The following is an 18,361-nucleotide window of genomic DNA, read 5'->3' as shown; positions in this document are numbered from 1 at the left end:
CTGCACTGTTCGGTGACTGGTTCAGGAGGCAGGGGCTCTTCCCAAGATTCCAGCTGACACATCCCACCTGGAAAGACTCTGATTTTGCAAGCAGTTATTTCAGGATGAAAATGAGCTGCTGTTTCTCTCTGTAAGTCTTGTGAGAGCAGTGTGACCCAGTGTTTTTCACCCCAACTCCTCTTGTTTTCATCCATCAGAGGAAGCAAACATCAGCTCTCTGATGCCAGGCAATTTCCACTCAGGTTTCACCCAACTAATTATTACAAAGGGAGGACAGGAAATAGAAACCAGACTGGGATCACAGAAGACATAGGCTAGGAAAATTCTCAAGTTCATCCTATGTGGTTAAGCTGCCTATTACAAGCATACAAGAAAGATGATTAAAGATGGTTGTTATTGCCGTTTAGAGCCAACAGAAACAGCTTGTACTGGGAAGCACAACACATTGTGTCTGGGAAAGCCCGCTGTAAGCATTAGATTATGTTTGCTCGGAAAAGTGTCAGGCTGAAAGATGGAAGGACTTAAATCTTTAGGCCACTGAACAGCAGCAAAACAAAGAGAAAGCTGAAGGTCACTCGAAACAGGGGAGATTAAACAGAGAGGGAGTGTGGCTGCAGTAAGATAGTCTTTTTAAACACTACTAAACCAGTGCTGCTGTAGGCGGGGAAGCAAAGGGCAGCAGCAGTGAGGAATAACAAGAAGGGTAACAAAAATATCTTATAGAATCATAGAATGGTTTAGGTTGGAAGGGACCTTAAAGCTCACCCAGTTCCAACCTCCTGGCATGGGCAGGGACACCTTCCACTAGAGCAGGTTGCTCAAAGCTCCATCCAACCTGGCCTTGAACACTGCAAGGATGGGGCAGCCACTGCTTCTATGGGCACCCTGTGCCAGTGTCTCACCACCCTCACAGTTCTGATGAGCAAGGCCAGCATCCGTGTCCTGCATTCAGGTCTTGCAAGTCCACTGGGACGGGCATGACCGCTGCATCTGCAATTGCATCTGCTCTCTGGAACAGGACTGAGCCTGCACAAAAGACACTGACAGGTAACACAGATGAGCCACAAGGGAAATCCTTCTGGCCTTTTTACATGTTAAGAGGAAGTGGCTTGGAGTGGACCACACCAGAAGGCTTTAGCAGGGCTGAGGACTAAAACAGCTCTTTTTCCAGCCATTCTCCCTCACCTATAACATGCTCATAAAGTCTCTGTCCTAATTTTCTCTCTCTGTAGTAAACCATATACCAGCTGAGCGTGGCTCTATCTGCAACTGCAGCTGGTAAAGACACATTAACAGTTATTGCATCTAATAATGTATAAAAATACACATATGGATCCTATTAACATACCAAGATCACCTTGGGGTAGCAGGAAAGTGTTCTCAAAGCCTTCTTCAAGCCCTCTCCAGTCCCAAAATCTACGACTGCCACTCTTCTTTAAGGCACAAGCTGGGATGCAGCTGGACAGGTTTTCTTAATCTAGTGAGACAAAGATGCAACACCAATACCAACGGGAGGCACTAAAGAGAGCAGGCAAACTGGAGCATTGCTGACCTGCACACAGCACACCCATCTTCCTGCATCAGCTTTTGCTAATTTTACAAATTACATTTTCCTAAAGGGAGATTTTATTTCAGGTTTTACCAGAACTAGCTCCTTCCACTTGTTCCACTTTTTGCATTAAGTCCCACGATGCTCAGAGCAGAAGAGGATGGGATTCTGTAATATCTTATAAGCCTCCCAGCCAGTATGGAAGGGAGGGTGTGTTCATACAAGTTTTTAAGTAGGCTGATAAGCAGAGAGGGGGAAATGCTCTTGCTGAAGAAGGACAAGAGTTGGTTACTGTCAAGTGAACCTAGATAGAAAATGAGAGGTTCTAGGCTAGGGCAGACTGTATCGCCCTGTAAACGCCCAGTGTTAAGATAGCCAAGGTAATTCCATCAATACAAGACACAAGCTGGCACAGACACCCTGGCATATCCTACAGTCTCCACTACACAGAATAAGAGACAATGCTTTCTGCAGCCCCCATAAAGAGACAACCAGAGCTCTGCATTATTGCAGGAGTCCTTAACAGCCAATGAATAGAGCACTTGTGTAAAGAGACAGCCCGTTCCTCCCACTTACACAGTCAGGAGCTGCCCTCTCCTACCCATGGCAAGAGCCATGCAGAATAAAGGACCTTGCCCTTCAGAGCTGATGCCTTGTTTAAGTCTTAGCAGAGAGGTCCTGGTGACAGGAAAGGAGGAAAAGAGAACAAAACAGCAGTGAGAGCTTTATAAAGGCACCAGGGGAAAAAAGCAGCAGGAAACCTATGGCAATGCACCCCAGGAAACACACTTGAGGCTTGAGCAGAGCATCAGGGGCTGGAAAGTGGAGAAACAGCAAGCTCAATAAACAGTCCAGCTCATCCCTGGAGCCACAGGGGTTTTCTCCACAGTCCAAAACACCTCCTGGACCACATAGAGGCACACATCTTCAGGGTGACATTGCTTTGGTACAGTGAAAAAGCAACAGTCTATAGTGCTAGGCTATGTGAAGACACAGGCTAAGGTCCTGAAGTCTGGATGTCCCACATAAAACAAGGAGACAGGAAAATAAATTATCCCATTTCCTTTCTTGAAACTTGAGGTGAACTGAGGCGCAAAGCAGTTTCCAGAATAGGTGTCTGTGTGTATGGTTCAAATCAGGGATGCTAGAGGAAGAAAACTTGTGCTTCATCCATCAAAGTCTCCAGGGAATCAATCTGAAGAAGAGAAATATTGCTTTCAGTGATGGCACATCTAAAATACATCAGTGTTCTATTACATTTCAGGAATCACAGCACGTATGTTCTTGTGTTGCAGAGCGCTGGCCCCTGCAATGCTTCCAGCTTCTGTCCAAAAATAAAACAATGGGAAAAAAATCTGTATTCCTCCCTGGAAACATTCACACAAACAGCAGCACAGCTTTAATTAATGTAATTAGTACTCCTAATGTATTTCTGTTCTTACAGCTGTGACAACACAAACACCTCTAACTAAACTGCTGCCTCTTCAGTGTGAGCTGGGACATTTTGTCCTCTTTCAGCACGTTCAGCCAATGCCACAAAGAAAGTTTTTCCTAATGGGTTTTCCAAGGGAAATTCAGGATGATTTGATGTTACACAGGAGCCTATGGTTCCCCATCCCAGATTCAGAAACAGTCTAGTTAGATCCAGTCCTGATCATGCTACTGAGAAGCAGCAAGCACAAGCAGGTACCATGGTCTGTGTCCCTGGAGAAGGCAACAGGAAACCCTGAGCTGGGCTTCCATCTGGGAAGACTGAGGTGTGCTCTCAGGCACATTCACAGATTGCTAGGGTATCTATTACACGTGCAGGAGAGAGATTAACTTCTATGAGCAAGCTAGATACAAAGGGACAAGGTGGTACTAAACTTAACTTTCCACCTCCCCTTGCCAAGGTCTGTGCTTTGCTCAGTCTGTGGCTGAACTTGATACCTAAAGCACCTAATGTGAACATTTTTCTTCTGGTGGTGGGGGCTTTAAATACATTGTTTTTGAGAGATGGAGACAAAAAATGGCAGGGAGCAATGGATAAGAAATTCAGTGAGAAGAGTGCAAGGAAAGGCATCCCCTGGACCTTCCCTTCTCACCCCTTCATTACCAGTGGGCTCACAACTGTGCTCTGTCCTGTAAGGTTTCATTTCGGAATTGGTGAAAGCTCTGGAATAAACTCTGAGAAGGGTCCAAGGATGCAGATTGAAAGACAACATGGACATGTACCTGATGGGCAAGAATCACAAAGGCCTATTAACCTTGTAAAGCACACAGATGTGCAGCAGCAATCATTAACTGCAGCCAAGTGCATTATCTCTTCATGCGCCCTTCTCCTGCAGACCCGGTAATTCTTCTCATCCTACACCTTAAAAGACTGGATAGCTGGGAAATGCAACAAGTGAGCTCTCACACCACAAGACATCGTGAGCCTGACTGCATCTACTGAAGGCTGTTTATTTTTCTCCATTAGAAACAGAAACATTTAAAACCCTGATGTACAGTCATGGGGACAAATGAGCCCAGAGCCTGGGAAATCTGACAGCTCACCTCTTTTGCATGTTTCTTCGTTAATTCATGATGGCTGATGCTACGTAGCCATTCTCCCCCCTCATTAGCAATTCCTTAATAGCCACAGGCTGGAAAAATAGGGGCTGTTCAGCCTGGAGAGCAGAAGCTGCATGGAGACTTCACAGCAGCCTTCCAGTATCTGAAGGGGACCTATAAGGATGCTGAGGAGGGACTCTTTATTAGGGACTGTAGTGATAGGACAAGGGGTAACGGGTTCAAACTTAAATAGGTGAAGTTTAGATTGGATATAAGGAAGAAGTACTTTACTGTGAGGATGGTGAGGCACTGGCACAGGTTGTCCAAAGAAGTGGTAAATGCTCCATCCCTGGAGGTGTTCAAGGGCAGGCTGGACAGAGCCTTGGGTGCCATGGTTTAGTGTGAGGTGTCCCTGCCCACGGCAGGGGGGTTGGAACTGGATGATCTTAAGGTCCTTTCCAACCCAAACTCTTCTATGATTCTATATAACTCCAGCCCAAGCCTCTGCTCTGAGGCACTGTGAGGCCCTGGCTGTTCCCTTTCCCAAGGGGACAAATAAACCCCTCTCAGCCTCACTATCTCCAAGGCCAGGCTTTTTTCCATCATCCTCCCACTCTCTTAATTAAAACTGAAAGGAAGATGAGATTGTTTCTACCAAGAGATGGTGGCAGCAGGTCTGAAGATGTTATGAATTACAGAAAGTCAAAGAGGATAAGCCTGCTGAGTGGAAGCAGGGAGGTATCACTTGCTGTCATCAGAGGACCTCCTGGGAAGAGCTGAAACCCTGAGTGTCCCAAAAATTAAGAGTGCAAATTGATGTGTGCTCCTTCTCTCCGCAGAACCTGTGCGTCATATGAGGCAGGGGTAGCTGTTACCACGGCAACTAATCTAATCTTTATTTTAATTCTTGCTGTATTCAGATCACAGCAGATAGCAAATAGCGATGCTCAGAATTAGAGCAATTGTATGTGTGAACACATGCACAGGAAATGTATGTAATTGCATATGTGGCTGTAACTAAATGTAAAAAAAAGTAATGTTTTCCTGTGGGGAATATACTCTTTAAGGAAATAGAACCAAACTGGACTTGATCTCAGAGTCATGCAGAGCAGAGGATCTCACTGGACACAGGAGGAAGACTTTTCACAATGAGAACAGTCAGACATTGGAATAACCTCTCCAGGGAAGTGGTGGATTCCACAACACTGGACACTTTTAAGATTTGGCTGGACAGCGATTGTGACATCTAGTGTAGGTCATCCCAGACACAGCTACAGGCTGGGCAGAGAAGAGATTCAGAGCAGCCCTGCGGAGAAGGACTTGGGGGTGCTGGTCGATGAGAAAATGAACATGAGCTGGCTTCAGTGTGTGCTTGCAGCCCAGAAAGCCAACCGTATCCTGGGCTGCATCAAAAGGAGTGTGACCAGCAGGTCAAAGGAGGTGATCCTGCCCCTTTATTCTGCTCTCATGAGACCTCACTTGGAGTATTGTGTGCAGTTCTGGTGTCCTCAACATAAAAAGGACATGGATCTGTTGGAACAAGTCCAGAGGAGGGCCACGAGGATGATCAGGGGACTGGAGCACCTCCCATATGAAGATAGGCTGAGAAAGTTGGGGCTGTTCAGCCTGGAGAAGAGAAGGCTGCGTGGAGACCTCGTAGCAGCCTTCCAGTATCTGAAGGGGGCCTATAGGGATGCTGGGGATGGACTCTTCATTAGGGACTGTAGTGATAGGACAAGGGGTAATGGGTTCAAACTTAGGGGGAAGTTCAGGTTAGATCTAGGGAAGAAGTTCTTTACTGTGAGGGTGGTGAGGCACTGGAATGGGCTGCCCAAGGAAGTTGTGAATGCTCCATCCCAGAGTCTTGGGTGGCATGGTTTAGTGTGAGATGTTAATGCCCATGGCAGGGGGGGGCTGGAACTGGATGATCTTAAGGTCCTTTCCAACCCTAACTATTCTATGATTCTATGCTTGCCTAGAAAGGTTGGACCAGATGATCCTTGAGGTCCCTTCTAACCTGGTACTCTATGATACGATTCTATGCACAGCCACCTTCTTGAGTGTAACTGAGCCTGCTGCCATCCTAGAGGAAAGGACAGTGCACAGCTTCTATACCTCACCTTTGAATCATAGAATCAACTAGGTTGGAAAAGATCTTCAAGTTCATCAGGTCCAGCCTTTACCCCAGGACTGCCAAGGCCACCACTAAACCATATCACTGAGGGCCTCATCTACGTGGTTTTTGAACACTTCCAGGGATGATGATTCCACCACTGCCCTGGGCGGCCTGTTCCAATGCCTGATGATCAAATACTTTGGAAAAGTACCTTATCCCATCCTAAACTCCCTGTCAGTTCATTCTCTCTCCCATGAAGACTTCTTTGGGAGAAGAAACAGAGGGGCTTCTCAGACATGTCCTAACACAAAAGCCCTGATATCATCCAAAAAACCATAGCCGAGCCAACAATATACCCTTAACACAATAGCACCACCATTCCAAAGTCATACATATCAGGAAGGGAGATGCTTGAGCCTTTCCTCCCGTGACTCACCACATGGCTGGCAAGCACTGAATAGTTGCCAAACAGAAAGCATAAACAGGCCAAAATCAGGAACCCCAAGTCTGAAACCCTTCAAATTCCAGGTGTCAAAATGAGCATGAAGCTCTGAGCAGGGAAGTGTATAGGACCTGGAGCACAAAATCCCTCACACAGAGAGCTAGTGTGCCAGATATCCCTTAAAGCCAGATGCCAGACATGGACAGAATTAAAACATGAAACACATTCCCAGGCATGCAGGTACGTGGGTGATGTCCTGATTTTGGCAGGGAGAGAATTGATTTCCTTCCTAGTAGCTGGTACACTGCTGGGTTTTGCATTTACTATGAGAACAATGTTGGTAACATACTGGAGTTTTAGCTGTTGCTAAGCAGTGCTTACACTAAGTCAAGGACTTCTCTGCTCTTCACCCCACCAATGAGTAGACTGTCTTTATCTCAATCCATGAGTTTATCCATTTTACTCTTCTGATCCTCTCCCCATCCCATTGTAGGCGGTGAGTGTGCAGCTGCTTGGGGTTTGGTTGCTGGCTGGGGCTAAACCACGACAGTGGTCACCAGGGAGATACCACCTCAGGTGACTGCCATCACCACAGGCTTCCAAATGTGACAAGGCAGATCCCCCCCTGCTCTGAATTGGGATAGTTCTCATGACACGAGCTACAGAGCTAAACTGTTTCATGTCAGCTTTGCTTGGTCAAAGGGTCCTTTCACAGGGACTCTTTTTGGGTTGTTTTGTTGCTGTTTCCTTTTACCTGGAGAGCAGGATTTTCCATGAAGGGGTCACAGCCAGAACACCAAACTCTGACACTGCTGCTATCAATGCAAAGCCAGAGGAGAGTTTGCAGACTTATGGCTTAAGGAGACAATACAGAGCAAAACTCATCACCAACAGGACCCATCCTGAAGCACACTGAACCAAGAACAATTCCAGCTAAAGTTCAGCCTGTCTTCTGAGCCACGAGGCTGTAGGAATGTGGTGTCATGGGTGAAAGAGACAGAAAGGAAATATGGAATAGCACTTCTTTAAGCCTTGTAAAGACAATAAAAACCTCTGCCTTTTGTGGGCTGCACAGCACACCTCCAGTTCATGAAGTCCTTAAGCTGCCGATTGCCAAAGGCTGGGGGGTACAGGCAGGGAAAATATACTAATCCCATGTCTTCCTTCAGCACCTCCTCCTGGGCACTGATTGATAGAAACACGATGTAGAGTTAAGACAGGATTTAGCTTGACCCCTAGCAACCCTTCTAATTCTCAGCAAGAAGGCAAGATGCTCCAATCTTGAATATAGAGGATGCTGGGGTTATCAACCCTTCCCTTCAGATGTTATCAAACTAGACCCCTACCTTCAGTGCTGGATCTCTCATTAGTGCAGCAGGAGCCAAACCAGGGTTACAGAATAACAAGGTCCCTAAAGGTGAAGTTCTGTTTTGAAGCAGTGACTTAATTTGGGCAGATGAGATAGCTGTTTAGTGCGACATGGATGTTTGTGCCTGGAACAAGAACAAGCAGGGGAAGCAGCTCAGTAAATGATATGGGTTTAGGTATTTTTAGTAATGTAATGCAGCACTAAGAGGAAAACAAGGAAGAGCAAGCAACAATGAAAATCAGTTCAGCTTCAGTGATACACAATGGGATCACACTGATGCATCTAAGTGAGATCCTTGCCATCACCTTTACGGGCAGGTGAGAAAAAATCCATTCCTATGATCCCCCTGCCTGACCCAAACCCAGACCGGGGCTGAGCACACCCCATCCCAATGGATTTTAACCCTTTTATCACACAACATATCCCTTTTCATCCATCTGCTCCTGGCTGCTGCTGGGACTCCCATCACCTCTAACTGCAAAAACAGCAGCTGCAATTAATAGCACACAGGCACTCTCAATTGCTCATCTTGGCAGCCATCTGGCTTCATACCACACATAACCCTGCTCTGCAAAGCAGAAGGGTATTTTATCTCCTGCCACCAGTAGCTGAAGGATGGGCTAAGAAACGAGCAAGGCTGATGCAAAATAGAAGATAGATTATAAACAAGCAAGAGGCAGACAGAAGTATGCTCAGTGAAGCATCCATACAAACAAAAGGGGAACCACCTTCCAGAAGCAACAATTGCCATTTTGCATTCCCTGAAGACCGTCTTGAGCAGTGCTCCATGTGTGATCAGTCACTCATTTTGTCTGTTTTCCACTGGTTTTCCACTGTCACTTTTGTTCATCTCAATTTCCCTTCTCCAAGCTTTGAGTGCAAACAAACATTAACAATTCACATCTTTAACTGCTCTCATTTGGAGCAGTTCCCTGGATGTCCATATAGCAAGATTGATTTAATCCACCCTTGTGTCTTCAAAGGACCCTTTCATAGCAATTACAGGCCAGATGAATGGGATTTTAATTTCCAGTTAAGGTAGCTTACCTCAATTCAGAAGCACCAAATTTTACCATTCAGCTCAGTGCTCTGCATTTTGTGTACGTGCTGGCAACACAACGGGGAAGAAATTAGGAGACACATCCTGAGATCAGGACAATCTCTGGGAGCCAGGTTCATACAGTACCTAGCACAATAGGGACCATTGCCAGGTTTTTGGATACACGTTTTTAAAGTCAATATTTGAGGTAAGAGTCTCTGCCACATTAAGCATGCCATCCTCCACGCACTGCTGAGAATTTGGCCCCAAGACCCAAGATGAGATGTGTTGCAGAAAACATCACACAGTTAAGATAACACCATTGAACTCGGGTGCAGCACTTGGTGTAATTTTAGTTCAGCTGCATAATTTCACTGGGCAAGGATTCAGGAGGAGAGTTCTGGTGTCGGGCAAGCTGCTGGCTTGTGGAAGGCATCATCTGAGCCACATCAGCTTATGTTCCTGCCTGATGCCCAAGCTATGGTAGTTATTATCCTGCAAAGGAGATGAAGGACCTTGCAATTTCCTCCCAAGCGGAACTCATCAGGCACCCAGCGCTGCTGAGCCCTGCTCTGGTAAGCAGAGCCAGGCATCTAGGAAAGAACAAATGCAGGGAAGGCTAAAAGTTTGTCTGAAACATGCCAGTGTGAATCTGGATCTGAACAAACTCAAGCCAATAGGATCTTAATGCTATTTTAAAAGGGATTAAGCAATATTCAAGAAGATATTGCATATATTCATGTTTTTAAATCCCATCTGTGTCACATGGACCATAAAATATTCAGCTTTGGGGGAAAAAACCCAACAAGTTGGCAAAGAAAAAAAAAAAGCTGTCTATATAAACCTTTATTCACATAAACATGGTAAGAAGCAGAGCTGCCAACAGATACACCTACACCCATCCTCTGAATTAGTGCAACTACATCTCTTCCATAAATTAATGTCCTTTCTCCCATACAGCTTTCCTGCTTGCAGCTACTGAGACAAAATGAGGTTGCAAAGAGATCTCTAATACAATATCCTTCCATGCACACTTCACTTTCATACTCTGTTTTCCCATGCAGCGCTTGGGTTTCTTTCATTCTCTTTATTTTTCCTTCCTTGCCCACTTAAGTTAAGACAACAACATTTTGTTCTGTATTTCCACGGCTATTCCATGGTGATTTGTTAACGGTGCTGGGTTTGCAGTCAAATGGCTGGAAACATCAAACGTTGGCAAGCTGCTTCCCTCATTAGGGAACACAGCTCTCGAGTGTTCAAGTGCAAGCCTATTAGCTGAATTATTCAACAGAAGGAAAAAAACAAACCCTGACAAATACAATAAAAAGCAGCTACAACAACAGTGGGGAGGGAAGGGAAGCTTATTGACTTTGGTGCTGTTGGAAAAGTTTGCAGCATTCCTCAAAACTCAGTTTGGGATTCAACCCGTCTATGGAACTCAGGCAAAGCTGAATGGCTGCAGAGAAGCAGACAGAAGCTGGCATTCCTAATTCAAATACTGGACTGTATTGTTGCTGTCTTGAACTGATAATGAAGAAGCCCAAGGGAGGGATATTTCCAAAACCATAATGCAAGGGATATGCTTATGTGCAGTTTGTGAGTAACTGGTGGTGTTGGAAGCCTTCCATATCCAGCCTCAGGCTTTAAGCACTGAAACAGCTCACCATGAGGATCGAAGTAATAGTTTGTGTGTGTGTTCTTATTGTGTAATAAATACCATGTAAAGCAGAAGAGTTTAACCACCCACAAGAGAGGAGTGTGTTGCCTTGTATGTGCCAATGGCAAGAGGAGTTGACACGTGGCAGCTTGTGCCCTTAACAAAGCTGAGAACTGGACCAAAAACCCTGATGAGAAAGCCAGCATTGTCTGCATTGTCTGCCTTCTATCTTCATGTAACCTGGAAAGAGAAAGTGCTTGGTTCAGGCGCTTTCTCATGTGGGTGCAGGGTGGTCGAGACCTTGAGGATGCTCATATTGCTGGAGAAGTGCATGCTAGGGAACAAAACCAAGAGCTCAGTCTTAAGTCCTGAGAAAGGTGAGTGAGGACACAGCCTCTTACAAGGATATTTTTTACCTAAGAGGTAAAACAGACTTGGTATCTTGGAGACAATGCAAGGTTATGGAACAAAGTCCTCCACTGGAGATATCAGTATGCAGGCTGGACTGCAGAGGAGAGCATGGACAACTGTCCATACTCCAGAAGCATCGTGGAGAGGGGAGGAGAAGGGTGTTATCTGAAGGGCTCAGAAACAGGGACTGTGTGATTTAGATGTCAGCTGGAAATCAAAAGTAGAAGAAATCTGGGCTTGTCAAAGCATTTTGGCTGTGCCAAAAATACTCAGAAATAGGGAAGAAAACAGAAGAACACATACATGAGATCTCCAGTTTTCCTTACAGCTGTATACTTCCTGTGCTAAAGCAAAAGGCAATGAGCTTTATGAAACTTCATAAGCTATAAGGATCTGCTTATTTTCATTGGCATGTGATGTTAAGAAGATAAAACCTGGAGATCTGGGAAGCATGTCCTTTAGCTACTTCAGGGCCTGAAAGATCAGTGCCGCATATGCAGCAGGCAACTACTCACTCTTCCTTTCACCCAGGAGCACTGGACACATGGATTTTTGTGAAGAGACTGGTTCTACATATATCTCATGTAAAAGTAATTTCAGTGATGTTAGTTCTTGACAGGAATCTGCACAGAAGACAATTTTAGCATCATGGTTGTGGTGACAGCACAATATCTAACAAGTGAGGGGAAAGCAGCAACAATAGAATTCTACTCAATTATCTTTAAGGTCACTTCCAACCCAAACCATTCTATGATTTTACAAATTTATCAAGCAATTAAACCATTTTAGTTGATGACCCAGACAGAAAGGGATGTCAGGCAGTGAGATCTGATGATGACACTGAGCCATCACTTGTAAGAGGACCAGAACATCAGATTCATGATGCTGAGGACCTCAGTAATGTAACAGGGCTGACATTCAATAGCTGACAGCAATTCCATTAGGGAGCAATTAGAATTTTTGCTGTAAAAGTGAAGACTCGACCCCTGGTCTGTTGTTCCCAGAGGAGAGGAAAGGACTGGGTGTACAGAAGCAAGTTAGTGGCTGCAAACACCAAGACACCAAAGAAATCTAACGTAGTTCGTGAGAGATCTCTGGGGAGCAGGGAAGCATCAGTGCTTACATGTAAGACAGTGACAGACCATAGTGCACACAGCTGGAACCAGAATGGGTGGGTTTTCCCACCCAAAGGGCTCAGTGTATTTACCCAGACACACAAAGGCTGAGAAGGAATGGGATCAGAAGGAATAATGTTTAGAAAAGTAGAGCTATTTACATTGGAAGATGAGGTTATTGGTAGAGAGATTCTGGTAGCTACAGATGTTTTCAGATGTTTCCTTCAGGTCCTTCTTCAGCCTCCACAATGACCCAAACCTTTCATGGCATCTCTATGTGGCTTTGGAGGTGGGAAAGGCAAGGTGCCCTGACTTCCAGCACAGAAACTGAACTAGAGGGTTTACATCAATTCCAGCCCTGCAGAGAGCTCCAGGGAAGCCATGAGACACAGGCTGAACAGATGGAGCAACACTATTTGGAGGAGCTCCAGTGCCAGCTTAGTGTCTTCCCCAGAGACCCCTTAGATCCATCATTCTTTTGGATAACGTGTGGAGGGAAAGCACAGAATCAAAACACTAACAGGATCACTTTCAGATGACAGCGTTTGGTGTATGTTTGCAGCGCTACACTGCTGATAGCTGACATGTCCGTATCGAGAGGGCATGTCCAAGTTGACATCTGATTTCCTAAAAATCTCCCCCCTTTACCCCAGATTTTTTGAATCAAAAGGAAATCAGCCAAAATACAAAACTCTGCCAAATTGCTCCATGAAATCAAGAAGGCAGGGGAGAAATTCTAAGTCTTGAGGCACGTTTGGCTTTGGCATTAAGTAAAGCAAAGGCCTTGCTGCTCCACAGGCAACACTTTTGGCATTAGGAAGTGTGCTGACACAATCTGACAAAAGGTAATTAATCAGAAGCCTGTGTAATTGAGCATTCCTGCTCCTGCTTAATTAATCGGACCAGTCCCCCTATAAATTCATAATCACAGCCTCTGACTGCAGCAGACCTTATTTATATGCCTGAGAGGTTCCCAGTTAGGATCAGACAGGCTCTTCCATGTTTCAACCCTAAGACCTAGGGCTGTACTCAAGCCTTTAGTACAGGTACCCCTGCTGGCTTTCTGCAGTGTAACTCCAAAGGAAAATCAGATGCTCTGGTAGCACATTTGATGGGAATATCAGGATAAAGGTTTGCAGAGCTGCCCGAGTGGTTCAGACCTACAATGAAAAGCAGGGCGATGGCCAGACCTAAGAGGGCCCCCATGGTGTTTCCTGCAGGAGGTGCAGCCTGTTCCAGTTTCAAGTAAAACTTGAAGTAGATTGCTGAGAACATGGGGCAGTTTTAGAGATGTCCCTTCCTGCACGGTACTGGAGCTGAGAGCAGGTGTAGAGATGCGAAAGTGCTCTGCTTTGATGAAATGCCACGAAAATGGCTTTGCAGAGCATCATAGCACTCTGAGGCAGTTAAAGGCAGGACACGAGGGAAGCTGCATCCAGCTGCTCCTGGAAGGACACATGAGGGATAAAGGGGATTTTCCCTAGCCAGGAGTGACATGATCCTTTCACAAAACACAGCAAACAGCATGTTCCGGATGGCATCCCCCTCTTAGCTTGGAGACCATTGGCAGTTTGCTGTTAACACAGCCTGGAAGTACCCAAATCAGGTTAAGATTACTCTGCAGAGCAGCAAGGATACAACACAGCTTCATATAAGAGGAAACCAGTCCGTGTGGGTCCAGTACTTGCTGAAGTCAGCTGGAAGCTTCATACAAGAGTTCAGTGTTTAGGATGAGCACGGAAGGCATTTGCTCCACACAGTTTTTTCATGGCAGGGATATATATTTCTCTCTGAAAACAGCAGGTCCCCCTGGGTCACACAGACACAAAAGAATACTCATTTGCAGCTTAGCAAAAAGAATCACTCCCAGACCATCCCAACGGCACTGAGTGCAGCCGTTTCTGCACATCCCTCTCCAGCATCACTTGTTGTATCAGCCCAATGCAACTCTTCACTTTGATCACCTCCATCTCTGCTAGAGAAGGCCAACTTGCTTCATCCACCATCACTAAAAGCAACCAGGCTGTTGGTGTCAGCAACAAAATCCCTAGCAAAGCTCAGTGACAAGCAGGACACAGGTCTCCAGCAAACAGCTATTCCTTTTCATAACAAAAAGGCGTTGTAACTCTTGCATCCCCAATGCTATCAGGTACCACCCCAAAAGCAATTCTGATTTCTAATACAAAACAGCAGGCACAGCAACCACAAAACAACAGTGTTCTGGTCACACCAGGTGCAATTAAGCCATGTAAAACTTTAGTACAGAGACAGGTATGACTTTCATTGCCCCCAGTAACTTTTAACACTGGAACAGTTTATATTGGGATTATTCCTATAACTCAGCTCTCTAACTGAACAGGACAGAACTTGACCCTTACCCCATTTCCAACCCACCAACCTGTGTCTCAGTCTGTGTCTGTTTTCCTCCCACATGTAGCTCCACAAGCTGTTCCTCCATGTGGTTCCACAGAGGCCATAGCAGCCTGCAAGAGCAGACTAAGCTAAGCAAGTGGATCTAGAGGTGCTGCAAGGGGAACATCTGGATAAAGAGTAGGGTGAAACTGGGAAATTAAAAGAGGAGCAGGAAATAAATGAGGCAACTCTGCTTTACCTATAGGTAGCCTGGAACTGGGTGCAGGCATTACAGTGCTCAGGGCAGCTGACCAGAAAAGTCTCTGAAGTCTGAAGAGTGATGATTTAAGGTGATGGGAGACTGGAGGAGATACGATTCACACCGGTACGCATACGTAGTGTTGCCTAATAACTGGTCATAAGATTTTGATCGGATGTGGTGCCAGCTTAGGTCATGAGCTTTGCTCTGGATCAAACAGAAAGCATCAGACTCCAAGCTCCTCTGCCCCCTTTGCCACGCAGAGTTCTTGCTCTTGCCCTGCTTCTCACTTAGCAGAACAGTCCAGGAGGCCCCATTCACTTCTCTCTCACTCCAGACTGAATCAAAGTTGCTGAATAGGGGCTGCTTGTCACCTTGCCAAACTTTGCTAAGCAATCTCAGTGTGAAAGCACCTGTGACAGGCAGCAACAGACAATCTAGCATCAAATTAATCACCTGGAAGGGACCCAGCAGAACACTGGCACTCTGTCTCATAACCACTGATGAGTCAATTCTCACCATCCTCAGTGTTACAGGTGTTGGACTGGGTGCAGGGTCTGATTCCCTGAACCAGCCCGTGCCAGCCAGTCCTCATGAAATCACTTCAGGATGAAGCATTTTAAGGGCTTTTATTCCATTGGAAGGGGATTTGTGGCTCTGCTGTCTCCCTCCAGACTCAAACCATGTATTTTTGCACACAATGCCAGTGAAATGCCACCATCGCTTTTACAACTTCTGTTTGTTTGGTTTGTTCCCAGGGAAGAGCATCTCAGTGCTGGGAGCACTGCAAACGCACTGATTGAGTCTGGCAGGGGTAACCAACACACGCATCGCATGGGAAACAGAACGAAGGAGGGAAGGAAGGGTACAAGCAAATCTTTCTTCAGGGTTGTCAGGCCGTTCAGTTACCATGGCAGTATGTTTCCATGGAAGCCAAATTTGAAGCCTGTTGCTGCCACTGGAGTGGCCCAAAGAAAATGATTAGTTTTGAAAATGAACCAAGCTGCTCTCTACCTTGAAAGCCAGCCCACCCACAGCCCTCAGAAACACACAGCCCAGCAGCATCGTTGCATCCCTGATAAAGGATTCAATAAACACGTGGGGAAAGGAGAGACAGAAAATACCACACAGTGAAAACGAGGAGCTTCCTTTTATGCAAGCAACAACGCAGAAACTGCACTGCTAAGCACAAGGCTGAAGGCACTTTGTGAAATACTGCACATAAAGGTCAGCAAAATCCTCAGACCATCCTGTGCCACTGGCTCCCAAGGGGATAGAAGGGGGGGTACTTTGAGACTAGTGCTGTTTGGTTGCCATTTGTTTTAAACTACCCCCCTTTCATCATGCTGATGCCTCTCCTTTGGTTTCCTTACCCACCTCCCAGGGAAAGCTTAGGGAGAGCAAGGAGAATTCTAGTCAACATTAAAGATCACCTTCAGCTGCTTTGATGCTCAGAGCACATTTTCGAGTTCATGGAAGTCACTTTTTGCCTTATCCACCTCATTTCCCCACCAGAAAGAGGTTTTCTGCATCCCCTTTGATTTTTCAGAAGCCAGGGAGCCCGCATAAGCTGCCTGGTGTAACTGGAAAAGCGTGGCACATACTCAGCCATTTCCAAAGGGGAGATGGTGGAATTCAGTGATGGAGTCACATTCTACAGACTGCCTGGACTAGAGATGTTGAAGCAACAAGAGCAAACATAGCACTACTTTGAAAAGGACAGATCAGAGTCTCTGGATTTAGTGACTTTTCACCTAGAAACAAGTGCCTCTTCCACACTGACATGAAAAAGCATCAGGAAGGCTATTGAATTAGGCCTTCTGGGGATAAAACACCTGAAGAAAGCTGAACTCTCATTGAAAGATAAAGATCAGAGGGAAAGAGGCATCTGTGATGAGACTGCTAGACTGTCAGCTGTATCTGATTCACTTTTTAAGGCAGAAAAAGATCTAAGACCTGTATCGTTTAAACATAGCTCTTGTGCCACCATTCCAAGATCTCCTGTGCTCTCTGTTACCTCTCTTGTCCAGGAGAAAGAGAGAAGCAGATGGCTTTAAAGCACAGTTTGAGCAAAAGCATTTGATGTGAATATGGCAGAATTCCTCTGAACGGTGAGTACAAATAAAGGGTGTGCCACCCAATTTGGGATCCCTGCTCCATTCAGGCTTCAGTGGAAAAGGAACTAAAACCCCACCTTGTTTGTCTTGAGTGAGCTGATTATGTCAGGCACAAACCTCACAAGGCAGTGGGGAATTGCTGCATCCTGCCACAAGAAAACAACCTGTTGCAAAACAACCTTCCAAACTCCATTATAAACTCTCAGCCACAAACCTCCAAAGAAACTAAAGCAGCAGTCACAATTACACTAGACCTGAGAGCAGGACAATTGGCTTAAATCAACACCTTGTCCCTGTCTGGGGAAGTTTTCTCAGTTCCCAGCATTACACAGATCCAGCATTAACCACTACCTGCTGCTCGCCTTCCTCTCCGCCAGAGCTTACTGCCTTGCAGAAGGAAAAACATGCACATTTTAGCTCTTTAGCCCGAGATCGTGGCTTCAGGTCCTCAACAGATGATTTTGCAAGCATGCACCAGCGGGGAGCAAGGATGCTGTAACACAGGCCAGGTGTGGACGAAGCTGCTGGCAGCACCCACCAGGCATCCAAGGCTATTGCCAGGGCCAGACTGGGCCCTGAGCCACAGCGGAAAAGCTCATCATAGCCAAACCCAGCTGGGCATTTTCAGTGTTTCACACACCAGTGCTTAACATCCTTTGCACTGCACATCCATCAGCTGAAGCTTTCCCCTCATGCAGAAGGAGGCTGCAAATCAAGGGGTACTTGCACAGCTAGCCTGCAATTCACCTAGCCAAATGTAATGGCGTGAGTACCCCCAAACTAAGGTTTTCTTAGGGCATTTCACTCTCCCTCCAAGCTCCCTTTTGTAAACAGAAGCAAACCTGGCTAGCAAGCCAGCTTCTTCCTCACTGTGCAAGACACATGCACTGGATTCACTTTCCATGCTGTATTTTGGAGAGAGAAAGGGAAGGACTAATTGTACAGACCAACAGTTCACCCAGGAACAGCAGTTTTGGTCTTTGCTCAACCAACTCACTCTCTGGGGCTACATCTACCACCAGTGAAAGGCAGCAGGGGCAGAGCAAAACGCAAAGGACTACTTACCAGTGCTGGAATAAACCTACCAGATACAGCCGTTCCTGGGCAAGCAGCACCATTAACATCCCCTTCTCACACCTCCATGCTAATGCTGCTGCTTAGACTTCTGGAGCCTAAAAGGCTCCCGGGCTCCATCCAAGAGGTATATTTTGCACTGCACCACCACTCCTGGCCAAGCTTCAGTTTTGCTTCATGCACAGATCAAAGGGGAGAACCATGCCAAGTGCAAGGTCCTACACCGGGGTCGGAGCAATCCCAGCCACAGCTACAGGCTGGGCAGAGAAGAGATTCAGAGCAGCCCTGTGGAGAAGGACTTGGGGGTGCTGGTCGATGAGAAAATGAAC

The 18,361-nt window shown here is 46.1% G+C and overlaps 1 long non-coding RNA gene across 1 annotated transcript; it reads right to left on the bottom strand.

The window, feature by feature from the left end:
• Positions 1-4,098: 4,098 nt before the first annotated feature.
• On the bottom strand, positions 4,099-10,914 carry LOC133207639 (uncharacterized). The gene is made up of 3 exons (XR_009724101.1): positions 7,986-10,914; positions 7,691-7,824; positions 4,099-4,197 (listed from the first exon to the last, which is right to left on the bottom strand). It is a non-coding gene; the product is annotated as an uncharacterized LOC133207639 (long non-coding RNA).
• Positions 10,915-18,361: the final 7,447 nt, after the last annotated feature.

Source organism: Neopsephotus bourkii, unplaced genomic scaffold (genome assembly GCF_033783945.1).
Source record: "Neopsephotus bourkii isolate Nb327-2 ecotype Australia unplaced genomic scaffold, CSIRO-AGI_Nbou_v1 NB_234, whole genome shotgun sequence".
Lineage (NCBI taxonomy): Eukaryota > Metazoa > Chordata > Aves > Psittaciformes > Psittacidae > Neopsephotus > Neopsephotus bourkii.
The sequence above is the reverse complement of the archived record's forward strand: the minus strand, read 5'-3'. Positions and strand labels throughout refer to the sequence as shown.